This window comes from Dipteris shenzhenensis, chromosome 25, assembly GCF_047967505.1.
Source record: "Dipteris shenzhenensis isolate YYH24624 ecotype China chromosome 25, Dip_SZ_1.0, whole genome shotgun sequence".
NCBI lineage: Eukaryota > Viridiplantae > Streptophyta > Polypodiopsida > Gleicheniales > Dipteridaceae > Dipteris > Dipteris shenzhenensis.
In genome coordinates this window covers 3,450,998-3,476,250 of record NC_141620.1, presented here as the reverse complement: position 1 = coordinate 3,476,250, position 25,253 = coordinate 3,450,998, and the positions used below count along the sequence as shown (strand labels likewise).

Sequence of the window (25,253 nt, the reverse complement as noted above, 5' to 3'; positions counted from 1 at the left end):
CTATCAATTGCTTCATTGTTGCATTCAAAAAGCGAGTCCCCTGATCCAATACCAATTCAATTGGGCATCCAAATTGTGTAATGATATTTTGGTTCAAGAATTTTGTTGTATTAGTCAATGTATTATCTCTTAGCACATGCACTTTGACCCATTTAGTTGAACAATCCATGGCCATCACCACATACTTGTTGCCTATGTACTGTGCTGCCCACTTAAATGGACCCATGAAATCTAGGCCCCATTATTGAATGGCTCCAATAGAAGAATTAGATTTAGCAACATCCTGTCTGCATTCACCAGATGGCCATCTCTTTGATAGTATTAGCTGCATTTTACAAAATGCATGCGCATCTTTCATGATAGTTGGCCACCACAACCTAGCCTGGAAAATATTTTTTGTCGTAATGTCTCTTGCTAAGTGGCCCCAAGATACTCCCTGATGTGCCTCCATCAATACCGCATTTTTATCATGCTCTTGTATGCAACATTCTAACACTTGATCCACTCCTCTACAATACAACATTCCAAAAATCACCATGGAGGTTTTTCTCTTCAAAACCATCCATTTCCTTTGATCCAATGACATCCCCTTTTGGAAACATCATCCATCAAAAACTAAATCATGAGATAATACCAATACATGCCTCGAATTTGACTATGTCAAACAAATCTACATTCAATAGATCATCCAAAATTCCCTCCAAGGGTGGTTCCTCTGAATCCAACCTACTCAAATAATTCACCACCAAATTTTGGCTTCCTAGAGTGTGTAATCCTATATAATCAAACTCTTGCAACAAAAGAATCCATCTAGCCAATCTACCTATCAGTTGCACCTTGTTCACCCACCAAATACAGCAATGCTTCGTGATCCACATGACACACAATCTTGTTTCCTAGTAAATAATGCCAGAATTTCCCAAATAATAGATCATGCCTAAACCTTCCCGTTCCATCACTGAGTAATATATCTCGAAATCCACAAATATGATTCATTGTGAAGTATCCTTGAGTATTTATCAGATTCTTTTGAACCCACATTTGCTTGGTTGCTCTTCCTCTTTTTCTCCTTTGTTGGTGAGGTCCATGTTGCTACTGATGCTTGAATGTTGGCTGGATTGCTAATTATTGGTACATCTTGATGGGTTTTTCATCATAAAACTGGATCCAACTTGTACCAAACATTGCTAGTTATGCAAGAGTTACAAAAATCTTGCAAGCACAAGATGTTTGTCTAGGGAAACATTCATCATTAAGGAACCAATAACATTAATTGAATCTCCTATGGTTTGAATTTCAAAATCACATTCTTCAAGGTGTACTTGGCCAAGATGTTTTAATGTCTCCTAGGATATGAGGTTGTGGCTTGCTTGACTATCTATACCAAAGCTTAGATTTTGCAAGTGCACCTATTGATTTCGACTACACCCAAAGTTGAGATGGAGCAATACTTGTGTCCTTATTAACAATAGAGTTATTAATTGCATGTTCCATTTCATTAGGTACTGTCACTCTTATGTCATAAAAAGGTGTAATGGAGTTGGTTTGATCATGAACGAATATGAAGATGGAGAGGAGAAGATGTGGTGCAGAGAATTAACTTCTTTTGTGCCAATGTGCACCATTTGATCCATGCTCTCCTGGCTGGAGTAGCACGCTTGCATGGGCCTAATGGTTCCATACAGACTTGCACCCTGGCAACATCTTGCTTGATTATACTACAAAAGGAGCATGTCGCATTGGAATCATTAATTGGGGAATGGCACAAGCATTTCAAAGGATCATAGAAAGGCCTTAAGAAAATGAAGAGGCTACAGAATGACAATGACGAAGATGTTGAGATATCGAGCTCCACTGGTGATATGCTAGGGTGACCGTTGTGCATTTATGTCACTGACTTGTTAGCTGCAGATGTAGTTGGTACACCGGCCATGAATAATAGTTGGATGACAGCTATCCTTATATACTCTAGTTCGTGGCTCAAATAGTATGCCACCTTAGTTAGCTGAGTTTGGTTTGAGACCCACATATAGGGTTCTTCTATTTCTTTGTACAAGAGTTCTTTTGGCTTTCACAACTAAGAAGAGGAAAACTGTTTTCAGCCTCCACCTTTGTGTGTATTCCCCCATTGTGTATGTGAGAAAGCCGCAAGTGAGACTCCTTCCTTCTCTCCCACTATCTTCACATGGTATCAGAGCCTAGTTCATGATAAGGAGCTCAAGAAAGCAAACCAAGTTCACGGTGTCTTGGTAAGAGGACCAGTGTTGCTTTCCTTTTTTGAGTTTGGGAGCAAATCTCTACAAGTAGCACAGCCAAAAAGTGCGAGAGTGCATTGTCTCAGATTGAGATGCCCTTCGCGGTGTGTTAGGAAGAATTGGTTCTTCTTCATTTCCTATAATGAACTCCCAATAGCCTTTTCCCATAAGGAAATTCGTCATTCTAAACTTCCATGCTTGGAAGTTGTTCTTGTCAAGCTTTTCAGTGACAATCTGTGAAAGAGAATCAGACGCCATTATAGAACACTGCAAAATATTTTGTCACTGCAAAAAACATAGCTTTTGCCTCACACGGGCAAATCTGCAAAACTGACGAAAGTGGTATTTGACCACAGTCACTTCCTAGTGATGATTTTGCATCAACAGGCAATAAGGATGATTCTGTAACTCCCAGTATCTCTGCGCACAGGCATACGATGCAATTTCTGTTGCAACTTTTCACCGACCTGCAAAGCAGTGGTCGCACAGCATATATTGCCCTCTCTATTCCCAATCAACAGGAAATGCAGGCATTTAAAGGATGGCATGAGAGAGCCAGAAAAGTTATGTACTGGCTGTCTATCAGTATTTCAGATTCTATGATTGTGCATATTCAGGATGCAAGTATGCCAAAGGAGGCATGGGATACTTTGGCAAAAATGTACAGCACAAATATGCAAGCCAAGAAAATGCAGCTCAAGCAGGAGTTGCACAATGTGCAAAGAGAAAATATGAGCATCAATGACTACCACATGAAGGTGAAGAAAATTGCAGATGCACTTGCTTCCATTGGGTCACCAGTGGAAGATGATGATCTAGTTTCTGTGACCTTGAATGGTCTAGGAAAGGATTATGCATAGTTTCGGACATCCATTGCTGTCCATGAAAAATTTCCTGATTTTGAGGAGTTTTTTGCTCTTCTAATTTCTGAAGAGCAGACAAATGGTGGTGCATCTTCTTCAGGAGGAACTTCAAAAGAAACTGTCTTCTACTCAAATGCTAGAAGAGGTAGAGGTAGAGGTAGAGACCGTGGTAGAAATCAGAATATGCAGCAAACTCAAGAAAACCAGTCCTTTAGAGGAGGACGTGGTAACTCTAGAGGCAGGGGGAGCCAAAGATGTTGTGGTGGATGGCAGAGAGACCAAAATGCAAACAGCAATGTTGAATGCTACTATTGTGGTAAAATGGGTCATATGGCTAAAGACTGCTACAAAAAGCAGAATGACATTATGAATGGAAAATTGCAGCAAGGCAATTATGCATCCTCTAGACTCCCACTGCAGCAATACATGGCATGATGCCAGAGGAGATGTATACTGGTAGGAAACTAGATATTTCTCATTTGAAAATTTTTTGTTGCATTGCCTATGTTCATGTGCCAGATGAGTTCCAAAAGCTAAGAAGTGCATCTTTATTGGTTATTCTCTGCAGTAGAAAGGGTATAGATGCTATAACCCTTCTACTCATAAGTTTACAGTGAGCAGAGATGTTGTTTTTGATGAGATGAGCAACTGGTATAAACCAGTAAATGTGATTGATGATATAGATGCACAAAATGGTGATGCTACATAGAATTCACAGCAGCAATCACAAAATATTAGTGGATTTACAGTGTCCTCTAGCAGTGGTTCACATACTTCGCCATGGACAGGCAAATTGAGATCAGGAGAATCTGCTCAAAGCAATGCAGATAGTGGTATGCAGGTGTCACGAAAAGGAAAAGAGAAGGTAGATCAGCCCATGTTTGATGTGAATGCAGGTCACTCTTATGTGGATGGTGAATCCAGTGGCTCAGAACAGAGCATTGATGATGAGTTGGGTATTCCTTCTGTTGTTACACCTGGAGTAAGAAAGACCAGGGATGTTTTGAGAGCACCTGGAAGTGAGCCTACTTTGCGCAGGTCTACCAGAGCTAGGTATCCTGTGGATAGGCTGAAATATGATGGATTTATAGCCACTCACTATGCTTATATGGTCAAAGTGATACAAGAACCAGAACCCACTCCTTTTGAGCAAGCCATGGGAAAAGAAAAATGGGAGAAAGCCATGGATGAAGAAATGGATGCCTTGGAAGAAAATGCTACATGGGAATTGGTGCCTTTGCCTAAAGACAAGAATGCAATTGGTTGTAAGTGGGTTTATAAGGTGAAGCACAATGCAGATGGTTCTGTGAACAGATACAAGGCAAGATTAGTTGTCAAGGGGTATGCACAGACATATGGCATTAATTATGAAGAAACATTCAGTCCTGTTACAAGGATGGCAATTGTAAGAGAAATCATTGCTATGGCTGCATCAAAGGGATGGTCTTTACATCAGATGGATGTAAAGAATGAATGCCTTCTTGCATGGTGATTTGCAAGAAGAGGCCTTTATGGAGCAGCCACTAGGTTATGTTCATGCTATTCATCCTGAGTTTGTTTGCAGGTTGAAGAAAGCCTTGTATGGCTTGAAGCAAGCACCTAGAGCATGGTCTAACAAGATAGGACAATATCTTGTCACTATTGGCTTTCAGATTTCTAAGGCAGATTTCTCACTTTATGTGAGAAAAACAGAGAAAGGTATTATGCTGTTTGTCATTTATGTTGATGATTTGATCATCACAGGTGATAGTGATGAAGATATCCTTCATGTGAAAATGCTATTGAAGCAGAAGTTTGAGATGAAGGATTTGGGAGAGCTGCGTTATTTCTTGGGCATTGAGGTGATTAGATCACCAAGTGGGATACGGCTCTTGCAGAGGTAGTATGGATTGGACATGCTGTCCAAATATGGGATGATAGGCTATAAGCCTATTGGAGCAGAATGTGAAGCTGAGCGCAGATGTAGGTGAGCTTCTAGAAGACCCTGCTATGTACAAGCACATAGTAGGAAGTTTGATTGGGCTGGTAGTATTTCAGATAGACGATCTACTAGTGGATATGTGTTCTCTTTTGGGAGTGCTGCAGTCACTTGGAGCAGCAAGAAACAGCCTACAGTTTCCTTGTCAAGCACAGAGGCTGAGTACATGGGTGCAGCAATGGCTGCATGTGAGGTAGCTTGGTTACATAAGCTACTTTATGATATGCATCAGTCTACAGATGGGCCAGTTGTCATTTATTGTGACAACATGAGCAGTATACCCTTGGCAAATAACCCTGTCTATCATGCTAGAACAAAGCACATTGAGGTACATTATCACTATGCGCGGGAGAAGGTTTTACTAGGTCTTATTGATCTAGTTTATGTTAGCACAGAGGATCAAGTAGTTGACATATTCACGAAGGCATTGGGCGTAGAGAAGCTATGCAAGTTCAGAGACCTGCTTGGTGTGCAGGAATTGGGATTGAGCTCGAGGGGGAGTGTTGAGATATGAGCTCCACTCGTGATATGCCAGGGTGACCATTGTGCATTTATGTTACCGACTTGTTAGCTGCAGATGCGGTTGGTACACCGCCCATGAATAATAGCTGGATGAAAGCTATCCTTATGTACTCTAGTTCGTGGCTCAGTTAGTATGCCACCTTAGTTAGCTGAGTTTGGTTTGAGACCCACATATAGGGTTCTTCTATTTCTTTGTACAAGAGTTCTTTTGGCTTTCACAACTAAGAAGAGGAAAATTGTTTTTAGCCTCCACCTTTGTGTGTATTCCCCCATTGTGTATGTGAGAAAGCCGCAAGTGAGACTCCTTCCTTCTCTCCCACTATCTTCATAGAAGATTGGGCACAATAGATTCTCTGTCATGAGTAATACCATGCACAAAAACATTGGTTTGCACCAGAGTTACAGGTTTTTGCAGGACAAGGAGATAAAGTCCACAATCTGACATCTTTGCCCTTGGATGGATTATCACCAAAATGGTGAGGTTTTTATTTAATGCCAGTGATAATTTTACTCTCGCTATTTACATGCCTGATAATGCATTTTTGAGTGCCATTTTGACACATGTCAGTCATCAAATGATTGCCCAAAACCCATCAGAGAGACTTAAACCTAATGATGCAATGCATCGAATCAAGATTTGTTGTTGTGATGGAGCATTGTCTATGCACCCCATTGAAGAGATGGACTTTGGTCTAAGCCTTACATAGCAATCGATTGTAATATAAGGCAAATTCTTTTTGGAGAGAGGGCACAGCTAGAGAGCACACCACAATGACTAACTGTACACTATATTAGTTGTAAAGAATGAATATATACATCCCCTTTAGGGTTAGGATTAGGGTTAGGGTTTCCAACCCTTTGCCTTTTTATCACTCTTTTGCTTAGTGCTATGCACATATGATAATACATGATGTTGAGATGAATCCTCAACACCTTCCCTCAAGATCAACATCATGAAGTAGGCCTTCCCTCAAGATGATGATTATGGGGAATGAAGAAGGATTGAATAGGGTTTGGTTGCTCCTCCCTACTCTACCTACCCTCTCCCCTCCCTACCAGCCCTCCCCTTCCCTCTCAGCTAACCCCTCCTCTCTGTCAGCCCCTCCCTTTCAACGTGTCCCCTCCCCATTATGCCTCTCCCCCCCCCACCCCTACCCCCTGCTACTTACACCCTCTCCCTCCCTACCCCGACTACTCCCCCCCCCTTCGCCTCTACCCCTCGCCTATCCCCTCGCCTATCCCCTCCCCTTCTCTGCCCTTCTCGGCCCCCCTGGCTATTGTTCCCCCCCCCCCCGAGAAGCCTCTTCTTCCTCCCCCCCTGGCTGCTTCTCCTCCTCCTCCTTCTTTCCACCTATTGCCCCTCTCTCCTCATCCTCCTCCTTTTCACCTCTTTCTGTTTCTTCCTCCTTCTCCTTCTCTTTCTCCCCCTCCTTCTCCCTTCTCGTCTTCCTCTGAGCCCCCCCCCCTTCCTTCTCTTCCTCCTTCCCTTACTCCCTTCAGCCGCCCCCTTCCTTTCTTTTAGTTGCTCTTGTAGCGTATAGAGCGAATGGAGCTTCATTGTGTTTGAGTCGGCCTTTCCACCTCAATTGGTGATGGCTCAACCTTCAACCAATCCTCGTCCTCTTCCACTGACCGCAAAAACTGTTACGTTTTCAAAAGACGAATTGCAAGAGCTTAAAAAAGATTCAGAACAGGAGAGTTCGACATCACTCTTTGCTTGCATCCATGGGTCCCACCCTTCCAGGTTACAGGGCATGGAGTGGATGCTCGCTGCTTTACCTAGAGACCTCACAGGGCACCTCACAGATGTCTGTTTGCTTGGTCGAGGCTTCTTCTAGATTGTTTTTGACTCCCCAGATGCAGCACATATAATGGTTTAGGCCAGTCCCTTAGTGTTGAGCTCTAGAAGGATTATTTTGATGCCCTTCTCATTGGGGTTTGACCCTATGGAGGAGGATAGCTTGATGATTCACTCTTCCTCAGATTCCCCGGCCTCCCTCAGGTGTACCATCGACTCTTATCTTCCATTGGAGCCGCTTTTAGGATGGCCGCCAAGAATCCCTCCCTCCTTGGGATGCCTTCTTCGACAGTAGGGGCAGCCAAGTTGGATGGGGTGCTGCGTGTTAGGGTCATTTTCTATGACCCTAACATCATGGATGACCCTCTTGTTGCCCTTCACAAGGGAACATGTCCTGGCTCAAATGGACTTGCCCCTCTTTTTTTTATTACATTTTGGGATTAGATAGGGGATCACATTACCTCAGCTTTGCAAGGCGTTTGGGACTCATGTGAGATGCTAGACTCACTTACGGGGGTCTCATTCAAACTTATCCCAACAGGGGGTTTTAGGAATTTAGTGTCTCAGTGGAGACCAATAACTCTGTTGGGAACTTTGTACAAAATCTTAACAAGATCAATCAACCTATGGTTGTAGTCCTTCCTTCCATATCTTATACATGATATGCAAACAGGATTTGTGCATGGCAAGAGTATCTTCGATAACATCTTCTCATTCTGAAAGGCTTCTGATTGGGCCATGCATAATGGCCATAGGCTTGTCATTCTACTCATGGACTTTGAGCAAGCTTATGATAGGGTAGACTGGGGATTGCTAGAGGGTACCCTCGTTTGCTTTGGATTCACATGCATGGATCAGAGGGGTGTCATCTCTCTACAAATCATCCCATAGCCAGGTTCTTATTGGTGAAGTCAAGGGAAACAAGTTTCAGCTTACGATATGCAAACAGGATTTGTGCATGGCAAGAGTATCTTTGATAACATCTTCTCATTCTGAAAGGCTTCTGATTGGCCATGCATAATGGCCATAGGCTTGTCATTCTACTCATGGACTTTGAGCAAGCTTATGATAGGGTAGACTGGGGATTGCTAGAGGGTACCCTCGTTTGCTTTGGATTCACATGCATGGATCAGAGGGGTGCCATCTCTCTACAAATCATCCCATAGCCAAGTTCTTATTGGTGAAGTCAAGGGAAACAAGTTTCAGCTTACGAGATCAGTCCGTCAGGAATGCCCTTTAGCCCCCTTTCTCTTTTTATTTGTGGCCAAAGCTATGAGCTATTACATTAGAGCTCAAGCTAATATTATGGGGCTGAGGCTTCTATTGAGGAAGGAGGATGAGCTCTTGGAAAGTGAGTTGGTAGATGACACAGATGTTTTCATGGATTCCACATCACAGACACCATCCTCGTTCAGCACAGCCTTGGATTTGTTTTGCAATGTAGCAGGGGATCGTATTAACTAGAACAAATCCAATGGCTTTTGGATTAGTGATGAGGACACTCCAGACTGGGGAATGACATTCGATTCCCTTGGATTCAGAGGGGTGTTTCCATCAGGTACCTAGGATTCTAGGTTGGGGTGGGCATCTCTTCAGCACAGCAGTTTGCTCCCATGTTGGAGAGCATCAGGAGGAAACTCATATTTTGGAGTTCTACTAGACTTGACCTTGCATCTAGAGGAGTGGTTGTGAACCAGGTATGCCTGGTTTGTTTTCTCATGTTGGTGTAGATTAGAGGTTGTATCTCCCAGCTCATGAGACCTATCAAGAACTTCCTATGGAGTGGATTAGATGGCACCTCAGATGTTGTAGTTAGGGTGGCTTGGGAGACCCTCATTCTCCCCACAGGGGAAGGGGACCTCAATTCCGGACTTGTAGTGTATGGCCTTGCTCTTTAAGATGGAGAAGATTTATGCCTAGACAAGTGCGTTGGAAATATTTTTTCTTACGCAGCATTCAGTCTTCTACACTATCTCATGGGGGAGATTGGATGGACAGCTTGAGATGGATCTTTACTTCAACCCATCTTAGATCTCCCTCTTCCTCTCTCATGGCTGCCATTCTGAAAGCTTGGGGCAGCTTTAGAGGCACTCTTCCGAGAGTTCCACCCTCCTCTCGTGAAGAAATAGACAAGCAGCTAATCATGTGGAATGATTCTATAATGGATGAGCATGGCAGATCACTAGGAGTGTCACATTATATGCAATGGTCTAGATGGGAGAGGGGACTTGCTTCCATAGTAGGTGCCTGGAAGGCATTTAGGAAGCTTCTAGAGGATCAAAGACTCTTATCAATTGGCCACCTCAGAGGGAGTGCAGTCAGGATGCAACAGATAGAGGCAACCATACTAGCAGAGTGGATGGATACAGACGACATGCCAGTCATAGGTTGGGAGCCTTCACGGCGAGGACGGTTATTCCTTTACAAGTTATTGCCTTGCAGGATGCACATGAGGATACCCTTTTCCTTGATGTTCAATCGGGAGGCAAACTTCACAGATCTTCATATGATATTATTTTGGAGTTTGCCTTCCAGCCTGTTAGGATTGCAAGTTACATGGAGTGGGGCATGGACTCACAATGGTATCTTGATCCTGACCCTGTTCTCCTGTGGCACTTGGGTCTTCGAGACTCTGATTATATGGTGATTCCCCCATTAGGTTCTTGTACTAGGACCCAGGGGAGTGAGAGTGGGAGTGGATTGATAAAGGGAACCGAGAGAAGAGCATCCCCTTCTTTCGTTACACCGTCAAAAACGCCTGCAGATTTCAGCTTAGCTATAGAGGCTGGCAGAGCTCCTCATTGGGATAGTTTTCATATTTCTACAGAGGTGCAAAAAAAAATTGGAGGCTCTAAAAATCCCTCATGAATAGAAAAATCACTCTCTTCTTTTGGCTTTCTATTCATGGAGGGATTGCAACGAACCTGTGGAGATCTAGGTTCAGGGCTGACCCTACTTGTCCTCGATGGCACACAGCAATTGAGTCAGTTCAACATTACCTCTGGGAGTGCAGATAGGCAAGGAAGATCTAGGAGGGTGTTGCTAGGATACTTAGTATATTTCATAAAGCACCCTTCTTTATAAATGGGGATCAGTGGCATGGTTATCTCTTACTGGCCCTCAGGTGTTTTTCGAGGGACATGACTCAGATTCGGCCTTCATTATACGATGACACTCAGTGGAGTCATGTTCTCTCCAGGATGTCTTCTTGCCTTTCATAGCTGCTCATGCCTCGGTAGAAACATCTTGGGAGATTCTGGCTAGCATTGCAGATTGGCATATTTGGAGGATCATATGTACGAAGGCGATGGAGGGTTCCCAAGTTCACCATGCCTAGTATATGGCCAGTATATGGACTAATACTATACACACAGTCATGGCCATCTGGGCGAGCATGCAAGGATCCTCCAGATCAACTACTGCCAGGAGAGATACTTTCTCCAGAGTTTGGACAGGATCTCATTTCTTCTCTAAGTCTCCTTCAGGTGAGGCAGAATTTTCAGCCTCCACCTTGGACTTTTGTTACCTCTTTTTGAGCTGGTTTTTTCTCATGCATGGCATGATGTACTCCCGCAATAGAGCTTGCTCTTGTGGTTTTTAATCATACTTAATGAAAAGTAATTTTTTTGGGGGAAGAAAAGGAGGACTGAACATTACATTTTATCACACCCCTGTAATGGGAATGTCCTTCCTCTGAGTCAAACCAAGAGCTTGTCGGTGCTTCTTGAAAAGCACTTTCCCAAGTGGTTTGGTAAAGATATCTGCAACATTATCTTTGCTATCACAATGTTGCAATGTGATGTCACCAAGTAACACTCTTTCTATGATGAAGTGCTCTCTAACATCAATGTGCTTTTTGTCCTAGAGATCAATATTGGATCCTTGGCCAATGCTTTATCCTGGAGTGATATATTGGATTCTTGGACAATGCTTGAGCCGATTGATTATTATTGTTGGCTTTGATTTTGGCTTTGGTTCATCAAAGTAATCTGTTACTGAGACAATAGTCTTCTAAGCCATATAGACTTGTTGTGAGTTATGATGGTAGTCATAAGAGCATAGTTGGTGCTTTCAACTTTAATTGCTTTTACTTTATGAGCATATCTCTCGTAGACTGTCTGAGTTGCTACTCTATCGGAGGATCTTTGGGCAAATCGTGCTCTTCTTCATCAACTTTCTCTAAAGGTGACTAAATAGTCAGTGTGACTATCTCCTCTGTGTGTGATGTCTTCCATTCTGATTCTTCATCAAATATCACATCTCTCGAGGTGATGACCTTTCGATTGATGAGATCATATAACTTGTATGCATTGCTTTCTTCACTATAGCCAACCATGATGCATTTACATGACTTCACACACCGCCCATGAATAATAGCTGGATGACAGCTATCCTTATCTACACTAGTTCGTGCAACTTTCTGCGATAATCATCATGTATTTGGGCATATGCTGTGCAACCAAATATGCGAAGATGCCCAATATGTGGCTTGTAACTAGTGAATGCCTCATAAGGTGTCATACCCTAAATCGCTTCTATCGGAAGCCGATTAAGTAAGAAGTTAGGAGTACTGATTGCTTCTGTCCAATAGTGATTTGGAAGATGCTTTCACTAAGCATTGCTCTAGCACTTTCTGCTAAAGTTCTATTCTTTCTTTCTGCTACCTGATTTTTCTGAGGAGTATCTGCACATGTGAACTTCTTGCAAATGCTAGGATACTAACAAAAGTTCAAGAATGATGTAGATGTGTATTCACCTCCTCTATCGGATCTAATGACTTTAATCTTTCTACCTGTCTGGTTCTCTACCATGGCTTTGAACTCTTCAAATCTAGAAAAGACTTCAAATTTCTCTCTAAGAAAATAGACCCAACAATATCTGTTGTACTTGTTGATGAAAGTCAAGTAGTAAAGTGAACCATTGATGCTGAGAGTCTTATTTAATCTTGTTGATGAATCTTCCATTGCTTCATGTCACAATCAAATCATCTACATACAAAAGTGCAATAGTGATGTCTTCCTCTTGAGCTTTGTAGTAAAGAATGATGTAGATTTATACTCACCTCCTCTATCAGATCTAATAACTTTAAATCTTTCTGCCTGTCTGGTTCTCTACCATGGCTTTGAACTCTTGAAATCTAGAAAAGACTTCAAATTTCTCTCTGAGAAAATAGACCCAACAATATCTGTTGTAGTCGTTGATAAAAGTCAGGTAGTAAAGTGAACCATTGATGCTAAGAGTCTTGTTTAAGCTTGCTGATGAAGCTTCCATTGCTTCGTGTCACAATCAAATCATCTACATATAAAAGTGCAATAGTGATGTCTTCCCCTTGAGCTTTGTAGTAGAGAGTATGATCTGCATTGGACTTGATGTACCCCAGATTAGTAAAATACTTGTTAATTTTGCTATACCAGCTTCTGGGTGCTTGCTTTAAGCCGTAGAGACTTTTCTTGAGACTGTAAACCTGGTGCTCTTTTCCCTTTTCAACATATCCTACTGGTTGTTGCATGAAGAATTACTCGTCTAGGTAACCATGTAGAAAAGCATTCTTGACATCTAGTTCGTACACATTCCATCTGCTGTCGCTAGTAATATGAATACTCTTATGGAATCCATCTTTGCTATTACTAGAGCATAAGTCTCACCATAATCCTGATCATATTGTTGTGCAAAACCTTTTGCTACTAGTCTAGCCTTATATCTTTCAATGCTTCCATTTGGATTGTACTTCACTTTGTAAACCCACTTGTTTGCAATTGCCTTTTTTCCAGGTGGAAGGCCACACATCCCAAGTGTTGTTTCCGTACAAAGCATCCATTTCTTCATTCATTGCAGTGTGCCATTTTGGCTTGTCAACTGCATCTTCGAAGTACACTAGCTATTCTGTAGCCATGATGGTAGTCATAAGAGCATAATTGGTTCTTTGAACCTGAATTTGTTTACCTTTCAAAGCATATGTCAAATTGGTTGCTCGTGGTTTGCTTTCTCTCGTAGACCATCTAAGTTGCTGCTCTACTGGAGGATCTTTGGGCAATTCGTGCTCTTCTTAATCAACCTTTTGTGTAAGTGATTGAATAATCGATGTGACTATCTCCTCTGTATGTGATGTCTTCCATTCTGATTCTTCAGATGCTATCACTCTGAGAATAACCCCATACATCTATATGTACCAAGTCAAGAATTCCTCATGTTTCTGCCAAATTTGGCCGTGGATTGTTTATGAAAACAACATGCTTCGCAAACTTTTCCAAGAAACTGAAGCTTTGGAATGCCAATTGCTATATTCTCAATTCTCAATTGCATCAAACATCTGAAATTGACATGATCATACCTCTTGTGCCATATTGCAGAAAGTGGCATCGGTTGGGATTCAGCTAACATAGCATGCATATCTAGTATTGAAGCTAGAATTCTAAATAAGCATCCTTCTTTGACTTCTTTTCCAACTAGCTGATATCCTCTGGATTTGTCTCTGATTGTGCATTCATCTCCATCAAAGATGACTCTATAGTTGTGTTCCATCATTTGTCCAACTAATAAAAGGTTCTTGCTAAGTTTCAAAACATAAAACACATCTTTCACCAATCCTTCCGTACATGTGAAATTGTTCATAGGGACTATGCCTTTCCCTTGAATTGGATTTGGTGTGTTATCTGCAGTGTAGATAACATTCTTAGGCCCTTCTAATGGTTTCATCTCTATAAACCATTTCTGATGCTTTGTCGTATGAGATGATGCACCATTATCAATGTACCATGGATCTTGTTGACTTGCATTGTCAACATGATAGCTGCATTTTGTCTTAGAATCAAGATCAATGTCCAAATACGATGTGTCAAGCTCTTGCATATCCTCACTTGCAAGATACATTATGTCGGATTGACTGGCATAATGACTATGACTCTGATGTCTTCCACCACGATTTCATCTTGCAAGGAAATTTCCTCTATTGCTACTGCTAGATTGACCACCCTTTCTTACGGCAATCTATCATAATGTCCCAACTTGTGACAGTAGTTGCACTGTATGTTGGACAGGGTGGAGGATGTGTTCCCCCTTCCTTTAAATCTTCCTCTGTTGAAAGGATTTTCTCTAGGATACTGATGCTGCTGTGAATGCTGATGTTGATCCTGATGCTGCTGATGATTCTAATGATGATGCTGATGTCCACTCCTCTGCAATGCTCTGCCTCTACCTCTACTTCAACTTCTGTCTAAAGTTGTGAATGCTTGATCATTAGAATAGCCTTTCCTACCTTTGAATGGTCTGAGTTCTGAGTTCTTCACTGAGTAACACTGATTGGATATCTTCAAGTGTTGGCATTTCCTTCTAAATAGAAATGCTTTGGACTAGATTTATCCCTCTCCTAGTCCATTCAAGATTACTTGAACCATTTCTGCTGGATTCAATGCAAATGGAACAATTCAATGTAAAATATGCCAAAGTCCCAAACCCCACCGTTGTTGCATCGTGCCATTTTTTTCAGATTGATCATCCTCCTCTTGAAGAAATTTCGGCCCTCAACAAAGGAGAAGAAAATTGGGCTACATTCGGAGCTAGCTTTTTATCTCAATAACTGACCAGACTTTAAGCAAGCCATTCGCATGTACCTCAAGGTGAGGAATCTCCGCGCTCACCATATTGTCACCTTAGAGGACATGCATGACACAATTTTTGGAGCCCTCTTATTCTTTTTGTCGCCTCTCTGACCGCTTCTTGGATCGTAGCCAAATCATGTATGCCAACATTGATACATGAGTGCTCCTATAGCCATGATCCAAGGGTGGATCATAGTTCAAGAAGGGAGGCATGTTAACGAATCAGTTAATTGTGGCATACATTTGTACGTATTGATCATTCTTGTAACATTATTGAGAGACTATTACCTTGGTGCCATGTTGGCCCAAGAGGTTTGTAAAGGAAAGAGCTTAAAGAGGGAGAGAGAGAGAGACTGAGAGAGAGAGAGAGAGAGAGAGAGAGAGAGAGAGAGAGAGATTAGGGTTAGGGTTAGCCCTCTCTTTAAAAAAATGCTATGTGTAAAAGGCCGGCTCTTTGACTTTGCTCTTCATTGTCTATTGCACACATTGAAATACAAGCTTCTCTTCTCTCATTTGAGTATACGAGTACTGAACCCGTGCTTTGCACGAGCAAAGATGCATGACCATCCAAAACCACTCCCCATCTGAAGGTGGATCTTTGATTCTTAAATTACTAATCAATTCACCTCCCAAAGTTGAACTTCTATCTCCTTCATGCCATTGACCAACTGTCTCCTCCTTCCCCCTAAAGCTACCTCGTCCTTCCATCCCCTCCCCACTCAAAGCTTGCCTCGTCTTTCCACCTCCTCCCCTCTCCAAGCCTCCATCCAAGAGCTCCTTCTTTGTGACATGTGGCAGGCTCTTCTCCTCCAAGTAGCCACATGTCCTCTCTCTTTTTTTCTTGTGTCCATGGTTAATAGGTTAAAGATGAGTATTCTATTGTTTTCTCTCATAGTGCCCTTCGTGAATACTATGTCTTCTCCCCTTTCTCCTTCCCTCTATTGACTCCCTCTCCCCTTCCCCCTTCTTCTCCATTTGGATTCACGATTGCGACCATCCGAGAGCCATCGAGTGACATGATTAGACCGCACGATCTGCATTGCTCGCTACCATGAGTTGCCCAGAGCTTGCATCTGGTTGCACATCTGCAAGATCCCCACAACATGCGAGTCATCATCGTCAAGGACTACACAGGTGTTATGATCAGTGGGCAGTGCCACAACACAGATCGAGCAACTTGATGAATTGGACACCCGAGGTAGATTTACACTAAAAATGAGGCTTTTTAACAGATTTTGAGGTCCAACATACATCAAAGTTGCAAAATTTGGCATCTAATGGTCCGACGATGGCTTGGGAGCACTGGAACACTGATTTAGCCATTTAGCAGGATGAACCAGGGGTTCCAAGGTACCTAGGGCAAATCTCACTGATAAGTGGACTTTTCAACGACTTGTAAGAAAGTGCGAGCTTGCTCAACATCTGAATTTGATGCTGAGGTGATCGCACAGACCAAGCACTTTGACACGCAAGAAGCTAGGCAACGAGACTCCCAAGGCTAATTTGCATCGAAAAGTGAACTTTTCCTGGATGCACAAACTCAATGAAAAACCACTTCAAAGCATGAAACTGATGAGCTGGAACATGGAGCGGGCCAACTGGCAGCTGAATTTGACCTATCGAGACCTAAGAGGCTAATTTGCGCTAAAAAGTGGGCTTTTTAGGCGACTTGGAAAAGTCTAAGATCCAAGATGCATCAACTTGGCTAAAAGTGACATCAAACAGCATGTGAAGGCAGAATGACTAGTTGGGAAGTGACATCAAACAGCATGGGACAAGATTCAATATCGTGCTTGGATACAATGTCATTGAGAGTGATACCAAGTCTCAGTCCATTACAAGATATAGAGTAATGGATTTGAACTTACCCTATCAAAAAAGTTTCACCTCGTCGGTGTGCCAAAAAAGGATTGTCTACTGTAAACCAATATGCTATGCTTCTCGAAAAGAAATAAAAACTAGATAAATTCTTTATGCCACCGTGTATTATAGTCCTTCCAAGTTTCAACTTGTTTTGATCATCAGTGTCCAACACGGTTGTCCAACACGGTTATGAAAAACCAATATCTTTTTACAGTTGTGCATGACACTAGGGAAAAAATGGTGTTTAATGTGTAATCGACTAAGCAAAGCATATCCGATAGACATGATACTTTGCATATGCCTTGAGGTAGGTGGGATAGAGACTAATAAAAAGTGGTGACCCGTGAAAAGTGGTGATCCCATCCGATAAGTACTTGTTTGGATAACACATCTAAGAGCATGTTTTTTTATGGTTGTGCATCATTGGGAAAAAACAATGTTTAACGCGTGATCGACCATGCAAAGAATATCCTATGGACGTGATAATTTGCACACATCTCAACCTAGGTGTTATTAAGTTACGTGCAAAGTTGCATGTCCATCCGATAAGTACTTGTTTGGATAACACACCTAAGAGCATGTTTTTTGACGATTGTCCACCACACTCAAGAAAAAACGGTGTTTAATGCTTGATCAGCCATGCAAAGCATATCTAATGGGCACCATACTTTGCACATGCCTCAACATAGATGGGATTGCATAGTATGCAAAGTGGCGTGACCATCCAATAAGTACTTGTTTGGATAACACTCCTGAGACCGTGTTTTTTGATGGTTGTGCATAACACTAGGGGGAAAACACACCTAAGAGCGTGTTTTTTTATAGTTATGCATGACACTGAGAAAAAAATGGTGCTTAAGGCTTGATCGACCATGAAAAGCATATCTGATGGGCATAATACTTTGCATGCACATCAAACTACGAGATATTGAGTTGCATGCGAAGTGGCATGCCCATCTGATAAGTATTTGTTCCGATAACACACCTAGGAGCATGTTTTTGATGGTTGTGCATCACACTCGAGGGGAAACAGTGTGTAATGTGTGATCGACCATGAAAAGCATATATGATGAACATTGTTGGATTTTGGATGCACAGAGTAGATTATGCATGCAAAATAGATCACATAAAATGAAAGAATAGTATGAGTTGAAATCTTTTATTATTCCTCAAGAAATATTTAGAGACCTCCACGCATCAAGGCAGAATGACTAGTTGGGAGCACTGCAGGGTCAATCAGCCCACTTGACGGGCAAGATAATGCTGAACCGGGCTGAGGGGACTAAAAGTTGCTCAAAAGTGAGGTTTTCCGCGAGTGATATGTTTCTGAGGTCCTTGGTGGGAGAAACAGCCTTAAATAGTCTTTTCAAGTGCCGTGGATAAAAAGCGGGTGATGTAGCAAAACTAGGTGCCAAAATATGATGCTTCACTTGTCAAAAATAAAAACTCATGCTGAAACATACTCTCCTCACTTTTTTTTGAAATTTCCTCTATTATGACAATCTGAACATCCGCTGAGTGTTCCGACCATATGAGAAATCACAATTCACATAAGAATCAAGCATAAGCACCATTTGGGCGTAAGTTACAGCCTTGTTGAGAAGATAGGCATGAGCATATGGAGCACAAAATATGGGCCAATAAGCATATCAGCATGGGAGTAGCATATGAGCACAATTGCTTGGACAACTACATCCGGGCATGGGTGGAGCATAATGTCCTATATGCTGTGTGGATGCTGATGTGACAATCTGCATGGCTGTCTGCATGCCCTTTGTGTTGTGATTGCTGATGTGGCAGCCAGGATGGCTGTTGATGCATTTTGCTCACTGCCTGTTGCCTGCTATGCATAATGCCATCCTAGATCCTCCTCCTTGGGTTGGGCGGTGGCGGTCCTTGTGGCTATCCTAGGCTCAGATAGATGGCCATGGTCTCAGGGATCCCCATGACACCCCCCAAACTTATGTCAAAGGTGTAATTGGGAGTACACATAGTCTCCCATCTTTTGCAAGGCCAGAAAGCCGAGGGCACCCAGCTCTCCATCATCTATGCAGCAATGGGTAGCATTACAATCAAGAAACACTCTGCAAAGTGGGGTGGCGAATGGGATGCCGTTCTTACAAAAAGAGTCGGGAAAAAAAGGTGGTACAGTAGTTGATCATGATGCATAGTTAGTTTATGTATCTACAAAGGCTTACAAAAATGGGCACCCAACATATCAGGAAACACATTTATGCCTCTACTCTGATGCAGCCCGGTGACTCTAGGACTCTCTATACTGGTGCCGCTATGCCCTTGCCTAGCATGCAGCAAAATTATGCTTCAGTGCCATTCATGATGCCTTCATATCTGAAACAAGAGTCTGGCTAATGTCAGGCCATGACAGCTGCAAATGCTAAAGGAATCTTTGGGGATAAGCATCAGATGAAAATGGCAGCCCAAATGATGGATAGAACATGGATAGCAAGATAAATTTATGATAGATCAAAGGACAATCCACCGCTCAAGGTGAAACTTTGGAAAACAAACATACTGATCACAAGAAAGTTATGCTAAAAGGCAACTTCATGATGAAAAGCAAAATGGGAGTGTGGACCAGGAAGGTAAAGAATTGGATGTGCTTGCTCTTGAATGCTTCAGACTTGGAAACTTTCAAGACAACGTTGTTGGGAATTAGATATCACCTCTCCACCTATGAGCTGACATATGAGGAGGACATGGGGGAGGATGACCTGCAGTACAAAAGGGAGTGAGAGAGATGCCACGTGGGCTGAGAACAAGCAAGCCACAGGAGCTGATCTGGTACAGAGACAAAGAGGAACGAGGCAGTGGCTATGGCTGCCATATGGGCAGCAGCTCAGGCTGCCACATGGGTAACAAGGTAGGGCCTATATCAGCTGCAGCAGCTGAGCCCTAGATGGTTGGTAGAAGGGCCCATGGATGGGGCAGATACATGGGCAGTAGAAGCCCTGCAAATGGCAGGGCTTTTATATACTACAAGGCAGTCTGCAGTCTGCAAGAGACGGGGCCAGTCAAGGCCCACAAACTGGGCCAGCGTGCTCAGTAGAAGATCCTAGTCAGGTCTGGGAGAAGGCCAGTAGGCCTTTTACTGATTGGCAGAGGGGCAGACTAGTCAGCTAGTCTGTCAGGGCTTCCATGCCCTATATAAGGCCCTTCATTGGGGGCTTCCTAGAAGTTGTGAAGTGGGCATCGGAGTGTACAAAGTTTGAAACTTGCAGAGTATGGAGGGGTTAGCTTTTCAGAAAAGCTACCATGAGGGCATAAGAATAAGATGCCACACTGGACAGATCTGGGTAAAGAAGATTATCCATGAGGGCTGCAATGGGTTAACACATAAGGAGCATCCTATAGCAGCAAGAGGAGACTTACCAAATAAGATAGAAGAGAGACGTGGATATTGGCTGTAGGAGAGGTAGCAAGATCCATGTGCAGAGGCTAGCAGATCTACAAATAGAGAAGGGGACCTGATGTAGAAAATGATCAGCCCCCTGGTCTGGGACAAAAGCAAGAAGGTGGCATATGGAGGGCATGCCACCATATTACTTATAAACTATCACAGTTTTAAATAAAATATTAGCTACAGCAACTTACCTATAGGCAGTTTGCTAGTCCCCGTATCTAGTACCTATAGGTATATAATCTATAGGTGAAACAACTTACCTATATACCTAGATGAATCCAGGAACATTCCCAAACTCATCCTCTAAAAACACAACATAGTGCAGTTTCAATCTCACAAGAGTCACTCATAAGATTGAAAACCATAAACTCCATCACGCATAGCAAGGACTAGCTACTATGACATCCCCACTGACGTCATCAGCGCCCAACAGTGGGTGTAGACCATAGTATAAAAGTATGCTCTCACACATACAAATCCACACACCCACACATACTTGAGCATCCATTTATACAAAGTCTTCGTACTGAGTTTCTGTCGGCACTCCAGAGGTGAAGGACACTCAGCCATGACGAAGGCTAGCACTAAAGGAGAAGGCTAATCAAAAAGTAGTCCAAATCTCTTCATTCAAGCTACAACTGCTTGTGAAGTCTAAACGATTTCATTTTAGTCTCTCCCAAACGAGCATCTAAATCTACATCTAGCTGATAGGGCAACGCACCATTTAAGATAGAAAGAATTATCGCAATACCTACAGGCCGCAACTTGGACGAAAACTTCACAAGGTGAGATTTGCATGTCCGCTGATACGGCAGAAGCATTTACCTAGATGAATCCAGGAACATTCCCAAACTCATCCTCTAAAAACACAACATAGTGCAGTTTCAATCTCATGAGAGTCACTCATAAGATTGAAAACCATAAACTCCATCACGCATAGCCGGGACTAGCTACTATGACATCCCCACTGACGTCATTAGCGCCCAACAATGGGTGTAGACCATAGTATAAAAGTATGCTCTCACACATACAAATCCACACACCCACACATACTTGAGCATCCATTTATACAAAGTCTTCGTACTGAGTTTCTGTCGGCACTCCAGAGGTGAAGGGCAAACTCAACCATGACGAAGGCTAGCACTAAAGGAGAAGGCTAATCAAAAAGTAGTCCAAATCTCTTCATTCAAGCTACAACTGCTTGTGAAGTCTAAACGATTTCATTTTAGTCTCTCCCAAACGAGCATCTAAATCTACATCTAGCTGATAGGGCAACGCACCATTTAAGATAGAAAGAATTATCGCAATACCTACAGGCCGCAACTTGGATGAAAACTTCACAAGGTGAGATTTGCATGTCCGCTGATACAGCAGAAGCATTTACCTAGATGAATCCAGGAACATTCCCAAACTCATCCTCTAAAAACACAACATAGTGCAGTTTCAATCTCATGAGAGTCACTCATAAGATTGAAAACCATAAACTCCATCACGCATAGCAGGGACTAGCTACTATGACATCCCCACTGACGTCATTAGCGCCCAACAATGGGTGTAGACCATAGTATAAAAGTATGCTCTCACACATACAAATCCACACACCCACACATACTTGAGCATCCATTTATACAAAGTCTTCGTACTGAGTTTCTGTCGGCACTCCAGAGGTGAAGGGCAAACTCAACCATGACGAAGGCTAGCACTAAAGGAGAAGGCTAATCAAAAAGTAGTCCAAATCTCTTCATTCAAGCTACAACTGCTTGTGAAGTTTAAACGATTTCATTTTAGTCTCTCCCAAACGAGCATCTAAATCTACATCTAGCTGATAGGGCAACGCACCATTTAAGATAGAAAGAATTATCGCAATACCTACAGGTTGCAACTTGGACGAAAACTTCACAAGGTGAAATTTGCATGTCCGCTGATACGGCAGAAGCATATACCTAGATGAATCTAGGAACATTCCCAAACTCATCCTCTAAAAACACAACATAGTGCAGTTTCAATCTCGTGAGAGTCACTCATAAGATTGAAAACCATAAACTCCATCACGCATAGCAGGGACTAGCTACTATGACATCCCCACTGATGTCATCAGCACCCAACAGTGGGTGTAGACCATAGTATAAAAGTATGCTCTCACACATACAAATCCACACACCCACACATACTTGAGCATCCATTTATACAAAGTCTTCGTACTGAGTTTCTGTCGGCACTCCAGAGGTGAAGGACAAACTCAGCCATGACGAAGGCTAGCACTAAAGGAGAAGGCTAATCAAAAAGTAGTCCAAATCAAAACAACTTACCTATAGACCAATTACCAATATCTAGCTAGAGAATTCCATGAATCCCATGTCTCTCCCTTGCTATCCTACGGAGTAGAACCAACCATTCACCCACATATAGACTATAGTAGACATGTGCAATGTAAGAATATGTGAATGTAAGTAGATAACAGCAGCCAATGCATAGGGTTATCACATCGGTGTCCTAATCCTGTCAATCGCACAAGTGTAAGACCGTCCCTCCATCCAATAAAGACAAATATGGTGTTTATTACAGGGAATTGATGTTAGCTAGCTATCCATGTGAAGTTTGATAAAGACATGAGATCCTTATGTGTACATGGGAAGCCAAGTGGCTACATGGAATTGAAGGAAGTAACAAGCAATAACTCCACCTAATATCTTTGTCTCTTGCGCAATCTCTCAACCTCCTTTCTCAAGAGGGCTGAAATTTGCATGCTCCTCCTCCAAATCGCTGCTATCAGGAAATAAGACGTTTCCTATGCAATCTGCTTGAAGGTTGTGAGTATACAATATTTTCCAAGTGCATATCGTTGTGCAGGACTCCATGCTGATGTATTTCCCTCAGGGAAGCATCTAGCTTTCGAAGAGATAAGGGGTCTGCTCCCTTTAGATTCTTCAAATTACCTCCCTCTTTCTTGGTTGCAATGAACCCAACAGCACGACCCCAAACTGTACCATAGCACACCAGCTTTGGAATAATCTGTCCTTGCAATGATGACAGCTTCTTATATGCCTCAATCTCAATTTTGAAATTAGGAAGATACTTCACAGATTCAAAAAACTCAAACATTTTAACCACCACATCCAATCCATCTATCACTCCAAATCTTACAATACATACGTTACTTCTCTTTATAACCTCGCCTAAATTTAGGCATTCAAGTCTCATTTCCCCTTAGTGAGAGAGCCACTCGACTGCAACATCCTGATCAAAACTGTCATCTTCCATTGTCCCTACTCTTCCCATAGCTCCATGCCTTCCTGGACTTGTTCTACCTTATCTTCCTCTTCCTCCTCCTGTCCCACCTCGCCTTCCTCTTGCTTGTCTTCCTCTTTCTTCTCCTGTCTCACCTTGCCTTCCTCCTGCTCCTCTTGCCATAAAATTTTGATCACACGTCACAACGTTTCTAGGAACAACCAACTTTTAAGAAGGCTGTGTAATCGGAGCCTGAGATTCATTCACTGTATCACCATCCTTCGCCCTCCACAACATGTACAAATAACACTGCCTTACCGTGGGATTTTTGTCTTTCGCCTGAAATGTCTTAGATACATAAAGTGTTTTGTCACTTGGATCTGCAGTCCTCCAAAAAAAAACATGTTGCTCCTTGGAGGTTAAGACACCATATTGAACCTCCTCCACCACCATATAATAATAAATTTGTGACAGTCCATTGATTACTTTCTTCCTCTCTCTCCCTCCCATTTCAAACATATCACACAGGTGTCGTCCTCTTTTGAGCAAAAGCTGCCAAATTCCTTTTATCTTAATTGGGATTAATACTGCTTCCTCTTCATTTTCATCATCCTCAATTTCTGAGGCTGCTTCTTCCTCTACCTCGGAGGCTTCTTCTTCCTCATCCTCAGAAGACTCACTACTCTCCTCTTCAAACTCCTCTTCAGACTGTCCTTGTGAATGCTCCCGTTGCTTCAAAACAAAGGCTGCATAGTCCACCGCTGATCGTGTAAGTTTGCTTGATGAAGTTGCATTAATTGTGGCATTGCAATTTAGTTTGTCTGCAGCTTTATTGAGACAATCAAATATGGTTCTCCGGCATGCTCCTCGAACCTCGGACTTGTCACGAAGCCCATCACATTGACTGTAGAGATACCCCTGAATTGGATATGCAGACGAGTCCACCTCCACATCTTCGAGAGTCCCTTGAACGCTCTCCCAAAACCTCATTACTTTGTCGCTCACTTCACTAAGCGGTCTGCTGTTCTCCCTCCTCCCTTAGGAATGGTTTTAGAAACACTCCTTTTCCATAGAGGAAAATACCTTTCTTTACGAAGGCTTGCCTCCATGACTCTTGCGAGATTTGTAGCCACCATAATGGTCCTGAGGTTGAGTATTTCAACAAATGAGTAAGTCATGTGGTAGGTAGGATAAGCATCTTCATGATCACAAATAATACTATAGCATATGACATAATGACATAATCTTTACAATAGAAAGGTAGCATCTTCATGATCACGAATAATACTATAGCATATGACATAATGACATAATCTTTAGAAATGTTCTTCAAGAGGCCTAATTAGGGGAATCATGCTCAGAGCAAATAGTAATGTTGCTAGCTAATGGATCTACTTCAATATGATGTTCTTAATATCACATCACAGTTCAGGAGCGAAATATTCATTTCCTAAGTGAAAATTACTTCTAGCTTTCATGGAATGTGGGGGCTTACCACATTTATGTACATAAACATGCAAAGAAAAAAAACAATTTATATAACCAACCACATCAATAGACTGTGAAAATTTAGGAACAATGTATAGGTCCTATGACCCTAAAATCAGAAGAGAGCAATTAGCATAACACATGTGCTGGCAACATTCATAAGAAGAAGAAGAAAGAATCGATATGAAGGAAGACAGCCTCAAAGTAAAGGGACTTTGCCAAAGTTAGCGTTAGAATCA

At 42.4% G+C, this 25,253-nt stretch overlaps 1 pseudogene; it reads right to left on the bottom strand.

The window, feature by feature from the left end:
- Nucleotides 1-22,853: 22,853 nt before the first annotated feature.
- Nucleotides 22,854-24,990, bottom strand: LOC147885321 (uncharacterized; annotated as a pseudogene).
- Between the last annotated feature and the right edge of the window lie 263 nt (nt 24,991-25,253).